Below are 17,542 nucleotides of genomic sequence, written 5' to 3' on the forward strand. Positions count from 1 at the left end.
GGATATATTGCTTTGGTTAGTGACCATCGTTGTATACTACTTTTCGTGGTGCATTGTGGGATACTTTGAGTGCACTATATAGGGTGTAAATAATCCTCACTAAGGTTTCAGACAGCACTACAGAATGGTGTCCTCACTACGTAGTGAGTAAGGAGCGATTTCGGGCACAGGGGTCGTCAAAAGCCGCGCGTGCCCTCTTTCGAATGCTGATGCAATCAAGCTGGATGTTTTGTTTGTTTTGATAGCAATCAGGAAAGTTTGAAAAAAGTAGGCAGCAATTGTCATTTAAACTCGGTTTTTGTGCAATATTTCGTTTGGAAAAGTTTTCAAAATGGCGGCACTGACACCTGGCTGACGCTTCACGTTTTGAAGTCTCGCACAAGTCTCGTGAAGATCGCGCGGATAAGCGACGCCTGCCGTGGACCAAATGAACTAAATTCAACACGACTAAAAACCGAATAGGCCGATAAGTATAATATTTAATTGCAATTAGTTGCCAATACGAGTCACGATATAAAGTTACTAAAACCGAAAACGTAATTGAATAACACGTTAATTAAGAAATAAAGCAAGTTTAAAAATGACTTCAGTTCCCCATTAAAAGGCTAAAAGCATGGAGTCAAAGTTTAAAAGAAAAATTATATTTAAAGCTTAGGTTTAAAAGAAATAGTTTATAGGTGAAAATATGGCGTTAGTGATGGTGGATATCTGATGCCACATGGTTGCTGGGCAGTTACCATGGTGTTCATGGTGGTTGCTCGAATGTTTCTCGGTGGTTTCTATGGTAACCCCGTTGGCTGCTGAGGTGTTGGTCCATGGTTGCTCTGATATTCTGAGTGGTTGCTTGGTTGTGACTTGGTGGTTGCTCTCATGCTCAGGAAGGTTGCTTGGGTGTTGCTCGGTGGTTTCTATGGTAACCCTGTTGGTTGCTGAAGTGATGCTTTGTGGTAAGATCATCCTGGCCATGATATTCCTGCGCTTGATTGGCTGGTCAACTCTCCTGACTGACCTGAACCCTGAAGAGAATCTGTGGGGTATCATCAAGAGGAAGATGAGAAACGGGCCACCCAGAAACACAGACGAGCTGAAGGCCACGATCAAAGCAACCTGGGCTTCAGTCACGCCTCAGCAGGGCCACAGGCTGATGGGCTCCATGCCACGCCCCACTGATGCAGTAATTTGTGCTAAAGGAGCCACAAACAAGTACTGAGTGTATAAATGAACAGACTTTTCAGAAGTCGGATATTTCTGTATTGTAAATCCTTTTTTGATTGATCGTAGGAAACATTCTAATAATCTGAGACACTGGATTTCTGATTTTCATGAGCGATAAGCCATAATCATCAAAATTAAAACAAAAAAGGCTTTAAATATTTCACTTTCCGTGTCATGAATATAGAATATGTGGAAGTTTTTACCTTTTTGAATTACAGAAAAATGAACTTTTTCACGATATTCTAATTGTTTGAGGTGTGTGTGTGAGAAAGAGAGACACACACACACACACACAGAGATATACATGTACTGTAACTGCCAACTCAGACTTTAATACACTGAATCCTAAATCTTACTTTAAACTGAAGGCTTGATGCTTTCAGGATTGAAATAATAATAATGATGATGATGATGATGATAAAGCTTTAATAAAAAGCGCTCTACATTGTTCGGACTCTCCTGCTGGTCCTGACAGTGGAGATCTATCTCTGGGGTTTCTTTTGTTTTTTTATTTTGCTGCGTAATCAAGGACATTTTAGTCTTCACCTTTTCAAAAACACATTTGCTTTGCAGTGAGGAAGAAGGATCTCTCTCTCTCTCTCTCTCTCTCTCTCTCTCTCTCTGATTTGTGTTGTCACAGTTTTGCTTTAAGCATGAAAGTGTGTGTGTGTGTGTTGGGTCAGAACACCTTTTAAGATGAAAGGGAATGAGCGGTGTGTGTGTGTGTGTGTGTGTGTGTTCACAGCAAGCAGGTCGCTAAAATAATTTGTTCCCTGGAGGGTGAGATGCTGCAGTAAAGTGTGTGTGTGTGTGTGTGTTCATGCATGCCTCCAACCTCATCAAAATATTTCTGGCACAAACCACAGTATAAATCCCACACACATTCTGACATTGAATATTTAATATTTTTCATCTAAAACACAGTTGTATTATCTTTTGGGATTTAATTGGGTGATGTTCTGGAGCTCGTATCTCACTTGGTTAAAAGGATTTTGTTCACTGCAGTGAGGGAGAGGATCATAGTGTCTCAGGATTTATGCACAGATTCCTTCCGTCTCCAATAAAAATCCCCTGTTCTCATCTTGGTGAAATCCCAGGCAGGCACATGCTGAGCCGGCGTTTTAGAAAGAAGTGGAATTGTTTTCAGCAACTTTTCTCATCCTCCTTGCATAATGTAGCTTTTGATCTTCCAAGCTATAAATCTTTAGTCACAAAGCGGGACACAACAGCACAAGGTTATATTTTAATGTGTACATATATTTGCATTTATATACTGTATTTTAGAGAAAATAAAATCTCTACTCCCTTATTCAGGAATGGAGTGGACTATGTCAGGTGTAGAAACCACTCGTGTGTGTGTGTGTGTGTGTGTGTGTGTGTGTGTGAGAATACAGTTGTGGTTAGAAGTTTACATACACTCATCACGGATATGGTTGTCATGGCAATGTTGGACTTTCAGTGATTTCTCTGAACTGTTCTTTTTCTGTGGCAGAATGATTATACAACATGCATCTTTAATCGGAAAAAAAAACCAACAAGAATTTGGTGCACAAGTTTTAATTTATTTTGGGTTGGCTGAAGTCAGCACAGGGTCAGAAATTTACATCCACCCACTTGGATTATTAACTTTGTGGTGCTGAAAGTTCCAAACTGTCTTTAACTCTCCAAAGCCTCTTAAGTTCTTGTTTGTGATGCTTGACTGCAGCTGGAAGCACAACCAAAAAAGGGTTTGACTGACACTTATTGGATTGACCAATGCACAGTACAATGGGGAAAGTCCAAGGAGCTCAGTGCAGATCTGAGAAAGAGGATGATGGGTTTAGACTCAGGAATGTCTCTTGGACCCATTTCTGAACAACTGCAGATTCCAAGATCATCAGTTCAATTGAGCGCAAGTACAAGTTTTTGGGAGGTGGAGCCACTTTGGTGAAAGACCCAGACTGTCCTCCTCGGCTGAGAGGAAATTGGTTCAGATGGTCAGGAACCACCAAAGCACAGGCCTGCCATGAACTGCAAGCTCCTGGAGCACCAATGATCCTGTCTCCAGTCAAGCGAGTTTTACATCACCATGGACTGAGAGGCTGTTGGCCAAGAAAGAAACCCCTTCTCCAAAATCAACACCTTCAAGCTCGAATCAAGTTTGCACCTGATCGCATGGACATAGAAAAAGCCTTCGAAAAGAGGTGTGGTTTTTTGGTCAGATGATACAAAGATTGAGTTGTTTGGCCACAATGACCAGAGGCATGTTTGGAGGGGTAGAGTGCCCCTTTTCCACCAAAGCAGTTCCAGGGCTGGTTCGGGGCCAGTGCTTAGTTTGGAACCGGGTTTTCTGTTTCCACTGACAAAGAACTGGCTCTGGGGCCAGAAAAACCGGTTCCAGGCTAGCACCAACTCTCTGCTGGGCCAGAGGAAAGAACCGCTTATGTCAGCAGGGGGGCGGAGTTGTTAAGACCAACAACAATAACAAGAACGTGAAAGATCGCCATTTTTAAGCGACGAGAAGCAGCAGCTGTACAAACACGAAGTCATCCATTATTATTGTTGTTGTTGTTGTTGTTGTTGCTGCTGCTGCTTCTTCCGTGTTGTTTTTGCTTCGATATTCGCGCCAAGGTTTATGTAAACGTAGCGACGTAACTGACGTATACAGCGACGTAACTGACGTATACGGCGACGTAATGACATGGCTTCCCTTAGCACCGCGAGCTATGGAAAAGCAAACTGGTTCTCAGCTGGCTCGCAAGTTGAACGAGTTGTGAACCAGCACCAGCACTGGCCCCGAACCAGCCCTGGAACTGATTTGGTGGAAAAGGGGTAAAGGTAAGGCATTCAACCTCAAGAACACTGTTCCAATAGTTTGGCATGGGTAAAAGTGGATGGAATAATGAAGGAGGACTATCTCCGTATTCTTCAGCATAATCTCAAACCATCTACTCAACGGTTGAAACTTGGACACAATTGAGTGTTCCAACAAGACCCTGACACCAAACACATCAAAGCTGGTTGTGAAATGGATGAGAGCAATTCCAGCGTTATGGACGTGACACTTGAACTCAAAATGGCAACAAATGACCCAGTGCATGTTTTATTGTCTCCCAGTATTTAAACAGGTGTTGCATATTTTAAGGCTGTACCATACTGGAGAAGTGATAGAACAAGAACAATTCCCATAGTACATCTAGGGCATGCCAGAAAATGCCAATAAAAGATGCGTTATGGATGTGACAGAAAAAGTATCACTTTTCTTGGGTGACTGTACATTTTTATCAAACTCTGTGAAATCGTAAACCTAATGTCGAAATGGAGATATCCATTTGATAGAGGGGTCCAAGGTGAATATTAAAAAATCTTTGTTTAAAATATTTTGTATTTCATGCAGAGTTTCGGAAGGAAAAGTCAGCGTTATGGATGTGACGAAATTCCGTTATGGATGTGACGCGTCTGAAATAGACATGGCATATGTTTAGAAAATCAGCAATTTAACCACCATAACCCTTTGAAAAACTCTCTAAATATCAGCTAAACTATCAAAGTTCTTAAATAATATTTAGGATGGCTATTGTTTTGCTGTTTTGTGGATTTTAGCATACATTTCTGTGGCTTGTGGCAATAATATAGAATTGTACATGATCAAAGTTGATTTTAGCTTGGGTTTTACATTATAAGAGAGAAAGACTGACAGTGACATATTAGGTTGGTTACAAATTGGTTCAGCTTATTCACATCTGTAAAATACAGGCCTAGGTGATATCTCTGGGAGTGGTTTTGATGTATTACATGTTGCTTTATTTTTGCATGGTGAGGTTGACATTTACATGGAATTGCCCATGAAGCAAGCTGACTTTAAGCTTTTGGAATGGCCTTCCCGTAATCCTGACCTGAATCCTATCAAAAATATGTGGACTTTGTTGAAAAGTTGGGTGCGTACCAGGAAACCAGCACCTTGAACTGAACTCTACTAATTCTGCTGAGAAGAGTGGACTAGTATCCAACTAGAATTCGATCAGAAGCATCTGGTCAAGGTGAAACTGCTGATGGACATGCATTACCAAATTTCAAATAATTGAAAACCCAATATTGCTGTGACATTGAGGTCCATGACCATGATGTACACTCACTGGCCACATTAATAGGAACTTGTTGTTGATTCTAAGATCGCTGTTCTTGGCTGCAGGAGTGGAACCCAGTGTGGTGTTCTGCTGCTGTTGCATGCTGAGACGCTTTTCTGCTCACCACGGTTGTAAAGAGTGATTTATGAGTTACTTTATCCTTCCTGGTTAAAAAAAAAGTTTGAACCAATCTGTCCATTTCCCTCTGACCGTCTCTTCTCAGCAAGGCGTTTGTTTCCACCCACAGAACTGTTGCTCACTCACTCAGTGTTTTTTGTTTTCTGCACCATTCTGTGTAAACTCTAGAGACTGTTGTGTGTGAAAACCCCAGGAGATCAGCAGCTTCTGAAATACTCAAACCAACACCCATGCCCCAGTGAAAGAAAGTCACACTGTGAGATCGCAATTTTTCCCGTTCTGATGTTTGAACATTGTGAACGTTAACTGAAGCTCTTGATTTGTATCGGCGTGATTTGATGCATCGTGCTGCTGTCGAGGGATCGGCTGATTACAGAACTGCACAAAACAGCAGGTGGATGGGTGTACCTAATAACGTGGCCAGTGAGTGTCAAGTACAGATTAACAGTTGCACTATAGTTTTCACTTAATTCTATTCAAAATTATTGGCACCCATGCGTTTTCAGGTATATGATGTATAATAAATTCAGCTTTTCTCTTGCCACTCCATCCTGAAAGGTTCTTGACATGAACTTTAACCTTCTTCATAATATCATGAACTATGGAAACAGGAATGCCGAGGTGCCTGGAGATGGATCTTATGACCTTTTGCATTTGATGGTGATTGTTTTTCTGACCACCCTTTCACTCACAGCTCTCGTTTCTTCTCCATGGTCAAAAAGGAACAGGGAAAAAGGAGTGACCCTTTTTTAAGCAGTAAAGTTGTTCAGATGGTCAGTTCATCACAGGTGAGTATCGTTTCCCAGATGTTATTTCATGTTTTTATAGGGAGCAGTTGGAGGGGAATGGTGCACTGAATCCCAGATGTGACACTACTAAGGTGAAATGGGAAGGAAACTGGGAGATTAATAGCAAATGGCTGGGGTGTGGGGGGGGGATGACCATGAATGAGCATTCTAAACAGAGTATGGAGTGGTTTGGGACTCTGTTGGCTTTTCTGGAGTTTCAATAGAAGCGTACAGTTTCCTGGAATGGCATTATTAATTTTGTGTGTGTGAAAATAAAGACGTGACATTTAGGATGGAGAATAAAAATGAATTCATTAACATTTAAACCAGAGAGCTGAGTCCTTCGTCCCTGTGTCCTCCGCCGAGGGTGCTTTCTCGATTTTAAATACTGACTGACATTTCTGTGTCTCCTATTAGACATGGTGTGCACTATGTAGTGTGTATTTATCAGGATAGTCACTGTTTCACACGTTCCAAATAGCTTGTAGTGCAATAAACCTATTATTTCATCATGCCGGATGTAGTGCACCAAGAGAGGCAGCTGGATCCTAAATGGCTTCCTCAACAGACAAGTAGTGGACAGTGGCGCCTCCAGAAAATTGTTCCGGGGTGGCCAGTGGGGGCCACAGCAAATCTTAGGGTGGCATACCAAACAAAAATCCATAACCTAATTTAATACTCTACTATATATAGTATAGTATGTGTTTTATATATTAAAAAAAGAAAAATCCTTCTTTTAACTTAAGCTTAATGTGTTGATCTGGTGTGGTTACATCTTACAATGTGTTTTTTTTTCTTTTCATTTTTATTATTAGGCTACAGCTATGCATAGAAGTTAACATTTTAATTGGACATATAAAACTATCAAACAGTTCCATCTTAAAGGAATGCATTAGCAGAATATTGCCTAAATATACTGACAGTCTTGTAATTTTCAACAAAATCTGAATGAACAGAAATGAAACACTGAAAAACCAATGGACAATACATGAACAGTTCAGATACAAAACCCTCGAAGTCGATTTGCAATGAATTTACAGAAATTGGATCGCTTTGTTTTTACTTGAAAATAAAATTGAGATTGCACTTTGATTTAGATTTCTTGGAAATTATTATAACAACCAACTTAATTTTTTAATATTTCTGAAGATGGACTTGGAGAGGGATTTGCATCTGAACTATTCACAACTAATATTCCTGCACCTGTCGCACTCTTTTCAAAGCAGGATTGTTGTGTCTTTTTGCAAACACATCCACAAAGTCATCAAGACTGAAGGCCTTTGACCTTTTTGACTCAATACTTCGCACCCCTAAGTTGCTCAGTCGCTCATCACTCACGGAATTTCTTAAGACAGTCTTGATCAATTTTAGAACAGAAAAACTACGCTCACAAGCAGCAGGACTCGCAGGTAATGCAATTTTGCAAAGTTTAAACATCTCAGGAAATACTTCCCTGAAAGAAAGACTGTGAGGTCGAGTAAACTGGATGGTGTTTCCAAGCCACTAGTTTGCTTCCTGCCCAGTATCCTTTTAAGTTGAGGGATTTCAAATTCAAGGCCTGTAGGCCTTCCATTATGACACAACTCTCCTTAGAAAATCATCTCTTAATTTCTGAGAGGAGGACATCAAGAATTGGAATGAATGAGCCCGTCCTAAAAGACTCCTTATCTGTGTTGACCTGTCTCTGAGCTATTGGTGTGGATATGTAATAGCCTTCAAGCCTAGAGCTTGGTGTGACTTGACGTCTAGATGCAACACTGACGCTGCATTGTTCAGCGAGGGCCATCGCATTGTCCCAAATTTCATTACAGACAGAGCCTTCTCGATAACTGTTTAATGTGTCAACAAGTGAATCCACAAGGGTAACCGCTCCACCCAAATTCAGTTGTGGGGACTGTAAAGCATCAGACAGATACTGAATCTCAGCAAAGGCTTGTGTCATTGTCAGAAGGAGGGCAATGAACTGGAGATCTATTTGTGCCAACAGACCTCTTGCTTCGGTAGCCCTGTCACCATTTCTCTCTTCAGAGAGTCGTTTCAGTAGGCACATGATAGCCGGCAGTCTATCCTTAACCGTTTTGCATCCATGTACCTACATGCCCACCGTGTCCAAGGTTTAGCAAACGCCTGTTTTAGTTAGCCAAAAGGTTCACACTGAACAGGAGTTTGTTCAGCCTATTACTCTGGTTCTGTCCGTCTCTCAGTAAGCCTACAGAAAGTAGCCTAGGCTACCTAAAGTATGGTTTGCTTTTCAAATAAAAAAATAAACGTAGCCTATTGCGATTCATTTTCTTCTCAACCGAAATGAATCCTCAGCCATTCCTATCAAAATTTCGCATTGCTGATTGGCGGTACATCGAAACATGATGCCATTACATTACTGATGTTAGCCTATCTGAAATATCCATTTCAATAGCAAGGATACCTATTTTATCTGTAACTTTACCTGCTGGCCCAGGAACCGTTGCTGACATGGCATCACTGTGTTCTGTCCCTGCTCTATCCCTGGACACCTCTTCCAGTTCATTGCCTAGCTCTGCCTCAGTCAGGTTATCATCTGGTTCCTCCTCATTCTCCCCTGGCTGTATCTCCCCTGTACTGGCACTTTTCTTGTCGAAAAAATTTGAAATGTCCATACATTTTCGTTTCATCCTCTGCAAATTGACACACTATATTCAGTATTAGTTGTTAGCTATGCTAACTTTCCCGCTTAGCAATGCTAGCGTGAATTCAACAATAATAAATTATTAATAATAAAAACGTAATGAGTCAGTTGAGTTTTAAGAATGAAGTGTATGTCCTTTGGGAATTCACGACTGTGTGATATACATACCCGCGAGAAGTTTTCTTTTCGGAAATGCAAGTGTTGTGCAAGCACTGTGCTGCGGTCTTCCATGCGTCGTTCAAATCTGATTCATGCTGCGTCTGGTCAGCAAAGCAATCACCAACCAGCAACGTCGGGGAGGGAGGATGTCAGCAAGAGCAGTGCCGCTGTATCTTGCTACAAAATCGTTTTCACATTACGAACTGTTGTGAATTTTAAAAAAATCTAGTGTACATTATATATTTACACTTGGTATGCATAATAATAATTCTCTTAGGGGTGGCCTATGTGGTGGCCAAGAATGATTTTCGGGTGGCCGCGGCCACCACTGGCCACCACATGGTGGCGCCCCTGGTAGTGGAGAAGTCACCATTGATGTAAACCCTGTGCAGTTTAATTACATATAGGGAGATAAAATATCGAGTCCTGATTCCCAAATGGCTTCCTGTAGGGTGTGAAGTGCACTATGTTTAGTGTTGATGTCATTATTTTGTATCGTAAGTGCATTTATTATATAAAGTTAGGGCATGGTCCAAAATGACTTCCAACTGTGCGTATACTGTACTTCATTGGGCAGAGGATACATGGTGTCGTACACAACAGGAAGTCACAAACTGTGTCCTGTAGGACCTCTGGTGCACAATGGAGTAAGTTGCATAAAGCTACACCTTTATACCCTAAGGACGACGTCTGTGTAATGAACGAGGAGCCAAATCACTGTAGCACGTCTAGCTAGTGCACTAATAGTCTATGTATACCCTTTACAGTCCACTTATATACGAATACGAATACTTTATTGTCCACAATGTGGAAATTTTGTCTTCAGTTTCACCACAAACATTTAAACAATTAAACATTAAAACCACAATACACAAATCAAGCACTCAAGCACTACATTTTGTAAAAACAAAAGAAAAGAAAACTAAGTTATTATAAAAATACATTAGCACTCAAAAGAGTGTTTAAAAGAATGAAATGGCTGAAAAGTAATAAATATATAATAAATAAATAAATCAGACCAATAAAAAGGACTGGGGTGAATTAAGAAAGAATCCCTGTATTATTTATCGCCCTTATTCCTTTTGGGACGAAGGAGTTTTTAAAGATGTTCTTATTAGCGTTGGGCACTCTAAAACGCCTCCCAGAGGGTAGAAGCTCGAATTCACAGTGGAGCGGGTGTGAAAGGTAATTTATGATTTTCCTGGTTTTGTTTAAAATCTGTTCCTCATACATTATACTTAAGTGCTTTTGTGGCTTTCCTATTATCTTTGTGGCCATATTCACTATTCTCTGTAGCTTATTTTTTCTCCGCATGTTCAAGTTACCATACCACATGATCATATTAAATGATAGAATGCTTTCAACAAGGTTTTTATACACTGTTTGTAGGATGTCCTTGTTCACACCAAAGGTTTTGAGTCTACGGAGTAGGTAAAGACGGTGTGAGCACTTTTTAAAAATAAAATCTGTGTTTTCTTTAAAAATAAGTTAACTGTCTATAAAAGTGCCAAGATATTTAAAATCATTCACAACTTCCACTGTCTGTCCCTTGATGATTATTGGAGATAACAGGTCCTTATCATTTTGAATGACAAGTTCTTTAGTCTTACTTACATTCATTTCTAAAAAGCTATTTTGGCACCATTCTTGAAGAGATGATGCATGGCGGGCGTAGGCGTATTCTCTCTCCAGATCACCCTGCTGCAGTAGACCAACCAGAGCCATGTCATCAGCATATTTAAATAACCTAAAATGTTCTTCTTGGATTTTAAATTCATTCGTGTATATATAGAGAACAGTAAGGGAGATAAAATGGTGCCCTGCGGTGCCCCAGTATTCAAAACAGTGAGGTCTGACTCAATATTCTCCAAAATAACCCGTTGAGGGCGGTCAGAGAGAAAATCCCTAACCCAATGAATTATTCCACCATCAACCCCTAAATCAACAAGTCTTTTCAACAGTACATGAATTTGCATAGAATTAAAAGCAGATGTAAAATCTATGAACAAGATTCTAGTGGAATGAGAGGGAACTTGTAAGTGTTTGGCTAAGATATTAAACAGTGTTATAGTTGCATCATCTGTTCCCCTTTGACATTTGCAAACCATACCTGCCAACCCTCCCGTTTTTCCCGGGAAATCCCTTATTTTGACTTATTTCCCGCTGTCTTCCCGTTTTTTTATTTTCCCGAAAATATCCCGTATTTTGACATTATATAAAAGTCCCATATTTTCACAATATAAAAAAGTCGGTAGGTCCAGAATTCATGACGCGCCTCTGACCGGACTTTACAGCAGGAAGTCGGGCCATGAATTCACGTCCCCGCCCTCTCCAGTACAGCAGGTGGCAGTCTAGTAATTACACATTGATTTTAATTGCATGTCTGTGAAGAAGACTGTCAGAACCATAGCGCTAGTCTGACCAAGGTCACTGCTCGGAACTTCTCACAAAACTAAAAGATGGTCGTAATTCTTTCCTCAGGCAGGGCTTGAAGTGGGCCGGAACTGCGTTCCTGCACTTCTTTATTTTCACCGGAGTGGCAGCGCAGTTGTGTGCAAAGTTTCCCCATTTGTTTGTCTGGCACTGCCTCAACCACAGGCTTGAATTAGCAGTTGGGGATGTTTTAAAGCAGATCAATGGCATGAACAACTTTAAGATCTTCTTCGACAAGCTGTACAGCCTTTATCACGCGTCGCCAAAAAATCAGCGCGAGCTGAGCAGCTGTGCGCAGCGCGTTGAGCAGCGCCTTCTTGTTATTGGCCGCGTCCTTTCCGTGCGCTGGGTCGCATCCAGTGAGCGCACCGTGAGAGCGGTTTGGTGATTAGTGAACTTAGTTAAACTTAAAGGTGTTTATGTATGTGATTAGTAAACTTAAAGGTGTTAAACCTTCTTTTGCTTTTCTTGTAGTGCACTATTACTCATTTTTTATTTTTGAAACTTAAAGTAATGTTGTGATGACTTGTTTTTATTAGTTTAAACTTAATATGATGCAGTGTTTTTCTGTTGTTCTTAAGGTTATCAACCTAATCAAGCCCTAATGAACCCCTTCATCACCTTTGAACTTCAATAAAAAAAACAAAAAAGGGGAAAAACTGAGACCCCATCCACACGTAGCCGGGTATCTGCTAAATCGAAGATATTTTTCTACGTTTTGGCCTGTCATCCACATGAAAACACATCAAAAACGAATATTTAAAAAAACTCCGGGCAAAGTGAAGATTTTTGAAAACTCCGTGTATGCCTTTTCGTGTGGACAGAGATAACCGGAGGTTTGCGTTTTAGAACGTCACAATCTGCGCCAAAAAAATGACAACAAATCTGCCCTGACGTCAAACGTGCGACCTTTGTTTACTGCAGAAGCCAGATTAAGCATGGACTTAAGCTAGCCGCACACCACGGCGATCCACGCGGTACCGAACCGACCCATTTCAGAGCCGACTCCCGACAGGGCACGCACATATCCCCCGACTGTTGACGAGTGCAGTCGCGATTGAAGCGACACGTGACAATAGCTTTGTGATTGGCTATTGGATATAGTTACTGTTAAATCCAACACTTGAAGATGCTACAGGCTGAATTACAAATGACACAACATGGAATATGTAGCGCACTATCTAGGCTGCATGAGCTATTATTCCCAACCTTAAATAGTGCACTTATATAGGGGAGTTAAAGCGATTTGGAATTCAGCCACACAACTTGAGCAGAGTGGCTTTCCAGCCCACTGTGTCTATGGATAAAGCTTCAGTCTATGGAATTACAGTATATACCTGCATTAGGTGCTACCAACATGTATTTCTCGCGCTAGAAATTGTGTTTAATGATGTCACGTGTTATATGCGAAAGATATGATTGGCTATTGCTAGCGACTCTCGCCGATCAGTCTGGCTCCCGATTAGTTTTTCGAATCGGCTGTGAGATTAGTCGGTACCATCGAAAACTAGTCTTTACGCCTGACTCGCGACTTCAGTTGGCTCGGTACGCTGAAAATCGGCGTAGTGTGCGGCTAGCTAAAGAGTAATGGATCGGAGTAGTGCCTTGAAAGCGTTAATTATTGTGCCGGTGCTATTTACATCTTTAATTTTAGAAGCCCAACTACTGCTCCAAGAGCACAGGCGATGTGATTAGGGGGTAGGATTTGGGGAAATAACCATCTACAGGTTGGGAATGCTTATGAATGTGATTGAAAACGCAGATGTTCGGTTATGTGTGGAAGGGATTTTTTTCGAAGACGAGGTGGTGTGGATAAAACATTTTTATAAACGGAGGGGGGGAAATGTTCGGTTTTAAAAATACCCGGCTACGTGTGTACATGGCATGTGTGTTCCTTGTGTGACCAAAGCTCTTTTGAAGTTGGGGCACAAAACTGGGGAAAATCATCCACAACTTGACAATATGGTTGTGGTTCTTAGTTCTGAGTTGTTTTTACTCCAGCTGTCTACAACCTAAGACACTTCGTTCAAAAATAATATCTCAGAGACTCATTGTGAAAACACATCTGTTCAAACAACAAATACTGTAGCACAACAACAGATGAAAAGAGTAGAGCATCGTCCTTATGAGCCAAGTTTTGCAAAATGTGTGAAGGCAATACAAAAACTGTGAAGTTTTCAATTAAAAAAACTGAACTTGATTTGAACTTATTTGAATGACCGGGATGGCATTGTCAGAAAAGCAGGGTTCCTGCACTTCTTTTTTTCCACTTCAAGCACTGTCCTCAGGGAGCGAGTTTCAGTAGATGGCGAGACTAGAGACATGAATAAAGAAAGGAGCGAGGCAAAACCAAAAAAGGTGTATTGCCACTACTTGCCCAAATGGCAGGACGAATTTAATTTTGTGAAGAAAAGTCAGTTCGATTACCGACTTTCGGAAATTTTCGGAAAGTTCGACTTTCCGAAATTTTCCCTTATTTTGAGTTAAAAATCTGGGAAATATCCCTTTTTTTCAAACCTCAAAGTTGACAGGTATGTTGCAAACTGGAGTTGGTCTAAAGTGTTGGATACGCTTTATAGGGAGCTAATTCTTGAATTGGATATGGAGTGCACTATGTAGTGCACAGAAGGAGTATTTTCCTGCGTTTGGGGATGACGGTGAAGTTTTTTTGTGTGTGAAACATGGCTTATTGCAGTTTAATCCATAAATCTGAATCTCCAAAAGTTCCTCTTTATTAAAGATCACATGCAAATCGCTGCAGCATTGTAATTAGGTTAATGATTAAAGACGCATGGCACAAGGTCCGTTTTGGCTCGATTTGATTCATCATGAGAAATGATCATCGATTTATGCACATTCGCATCACATTACTCTTGAAACTAAGCCCAGAAGAATGACCTGCTGTACTTTTCATTTTCATTATTACAGTGAACCGCTGCTCGGCGAAAGGTTTTTACAAATGCTCACGGATCTCATTCATTCTGTTTAATTAGAACTGAGCAGTTTTGTGTGATGAGACCACGAACACACTGCTGTTTCGACAAATGAGTAAAGTCACAGGTGTGATCCAGCCCATGAATTCCCTCGATGAAGCCTGCAAAATGTACAAGCCTGAATCATTTTCTATACTGTCTATAAAGTGCATGTTCAGTAGGTTTTGCTATCAAGTGTACACCTGGAGTACTCTCAAAGCTTATGAAGGACCCTAGATCACCTCCATTCTTTGTCAGGAGTGAATGTAAACTCTGCGCACATCCAATCTAAAGACATGGTCCACGAATGAACTTGCGACTCTGCAACACAACAACTTGAGTCAACAACCTGGGCTGGGTTTCCCAAAAGCATCGTAGCACAGAGATCATTGTAAAATGGTAGAGCGAGCATCACAATGAACACGCTCTCTCTCCTAGTTAATATGCTCTTCGTGTTCAGAGGCTTTTGGGAAACCCACCGCTGAGCAATCACAAGTGAGCTTCACCTGGAGGAGAAGAACAAAACCACTGGTGTAAACACATGCATGTTGTGGCTTTGGACTGCAGTTTAAACCCACACAGGAGTGGTACGGTAGGTAGGTTAGTGCTGGTTCATCTTCTTGATGGACGCACGGTTCTCTGTTAAATAAATGACCGAGATTTGGGGAACTGATCGCTGTTGGGTTCTTGTGGAAGAACACATGCCTTCCTGTAAAATAAAAGACAAAAATGTTTTTTTAAAAATCTCTTCACACCATTGGCTTCATAATGGACACGTGAGAGAGTGTGGCTAGAGTTAAACAGGCTTCAAGAAGGAATCCTCTCAATCTCAACCGAGGCTGGTCTCAAGCCACACAAATGAACCTACACACTCTAACCAACACACCAACCAGGCTGATGGGTTCATGAGATCTTTATCAGGTTCTTCTCTTTCACATGGCACACATTAGTTGATGACGTTTAGGTTTTTGATTCAAGTCTGTGTAAAACTTTGTCTGGTCTGAACCACACACCACACCTACCTCATACACACTCTCTTATCGTATCACGTCCCGCATACCTCGTTCCCCCAAACCACCCCTTTCAGAGTTATCACCAAGTGGAGCTCAGTGGGGAAAAAGCTCACCTCTCACCTTTCTGTTTGGATTAGTACGTGTCACTGTGACTAGGAGGAACCATGAAGGAACTCAGAAAATGTACACTTTTTTTTGAGAGTCCGTGCGAAATATAACGTGGTCATGTTGCACCTCCAAGCAACTGGTGATTGGAGATATGGAATGAAATTGCAGTTCAGGAGCAGTTTGTCTGTCTGAAAACATGATGATGATCACATATTTCTGAACAAACCCCGAATCAATCCGGAGTTAGTGTTTGTGACGTGAAAAGTTTCCCTGCTGCGAAGAAAAAAAAACAAAACTCGAAACATATTGTTTCTGTCTCTCTCATGAGAATCAGCCAAATATTGTCCATTAAAGTGTACCTGTAGTGAATTTTAATTACTAGCTATTTCAAAAGATCACGTATGATACCAGTGGTTCCGTCATGTACTGTAACATTCGTCATAAGCTCTTGTCAAGTACGCGTGAGTTTTAAGTCACTGCTCCGCCAGTCAGGCATGGTCAGCGACAGGCCGCCTCCTTCCCGGGTTGTTCCGGCACCGGTAGTGACGCACAGTTGTTGGTTTGTCCGATTGTCTGAGCTGCAGTGGACTGGTCACTGACCCAGTGCTGCAAACACCAGTCCAAGAGAACACATTATCAACCGATCTGCTCATCAGAAACAGAAGAAATATTTACGTTTACTCGAGCTGATCTTTGGCTGGATCGAGTCGAAGTTAAAAAAAAAAAAAAAAGGCACAGTTCATCATCAGTATCGCACTTCTCAAGATCGAACCGAATCGCTGTCCTGAATCATCTGAAGCGCATAAAATCTGCGTGCCATCTCGCAACAAGTTTTACCTCCAAATAGCCCAAACTATGTCAGACAGATTTTATCCTGTTTACGGTGAGTGTTCCTGCCGTGAAAGAGAAACCAACCGAAAGAGTGAAAGTGATCACCATGCCGTTACATCCCTGTGTCCGAAATCGCTCACTCGTTCACTACTCCCTGCTCCCTATCTAGGGAATTACTATATAGAGGACTATACAGTGAGCTCATTGGTAAAATTAAAAAAACTCTTTCGGACACTAGTCCGTCGCGCTGGTATTTACGTCATTTACCGTCGCACGATTAAAACGTGCCAGATCAGCCGGCTGGTGGGTTTCAAAATAATAAATGCATGCGTGCGTTTTTGTGATAAATCCATATTATACTGAGCGCATTTCCCACATTAATCAATACACAGTACCTGCAGCTTTCAGTTCTTTTAAATCAAGGCTGAATACTTTCTTTCTTCTTCGCTGCTGCCTTTTATTCAATCACATTTGAGACTTTTAATTTGATTTCTTTCAGCGTGACCGCAATGCATGATGGGATATACTGCTTTGGTTAGTGACCATTGTTGTATACTACTTTTCATGATGCATTGTGGGATACTTTGAGTGCACTATATAGGGTGTAAATAATCCTCACTAAGGTTTCGGACAGCGCTACAGAATGGCGTCCCCGCTGTATAGTGCCCTGTATAGTGAGTAGAGAGCGATATCGGCCACAGGGCGTATGAACAGTCTTTTATGAATGTGTAAGCGGGCGCTCAGCGCTCCGGTGGGACTGAGGAAGGGGACAAGTTTTATGTTTCATCCAATTTAGATCATTTAAGAACTATAATAGGCAGCACGGTGGCGTAGTGGTTAGCGCTGTCGCCTCACAGCAAGAAGGTCCTGGGTTCGAGCCCCGTGGCCGGCGAGGGCCTTTCTGTGTGGAGTTTGCATGTTCTCCCCGTGTCCGCGTGGGTTTCCTCCGGGTGCTCTGGTTTCCCCCACAGTCCAAAGACATGCAGGTTAGGTTAACTGGTGACTCTAAATTGACCGTAGGTGTGAATGTGAGTGTGAATGGTTGTCTGTGTCTATGTGTCAGCCCTGTGATGACCTGGCGACTTGTCCAGGGTGAACCCCGCCTTTCGCTCCA

Source organism: Neoarius graeffei, chromosome 5 (genome assembly GCF_027579695.1).
Source record: "Neoarius graeffei isolate fNeoGra1 chromosome 5, fNeoGra1.pri, whole genome shotgun sequence".
NCBI lineage: Eukaryota > Metazoa > Chordata > Actinopteri > Siluriformes > Ariidae > Neoarius > Neoarius graeffei.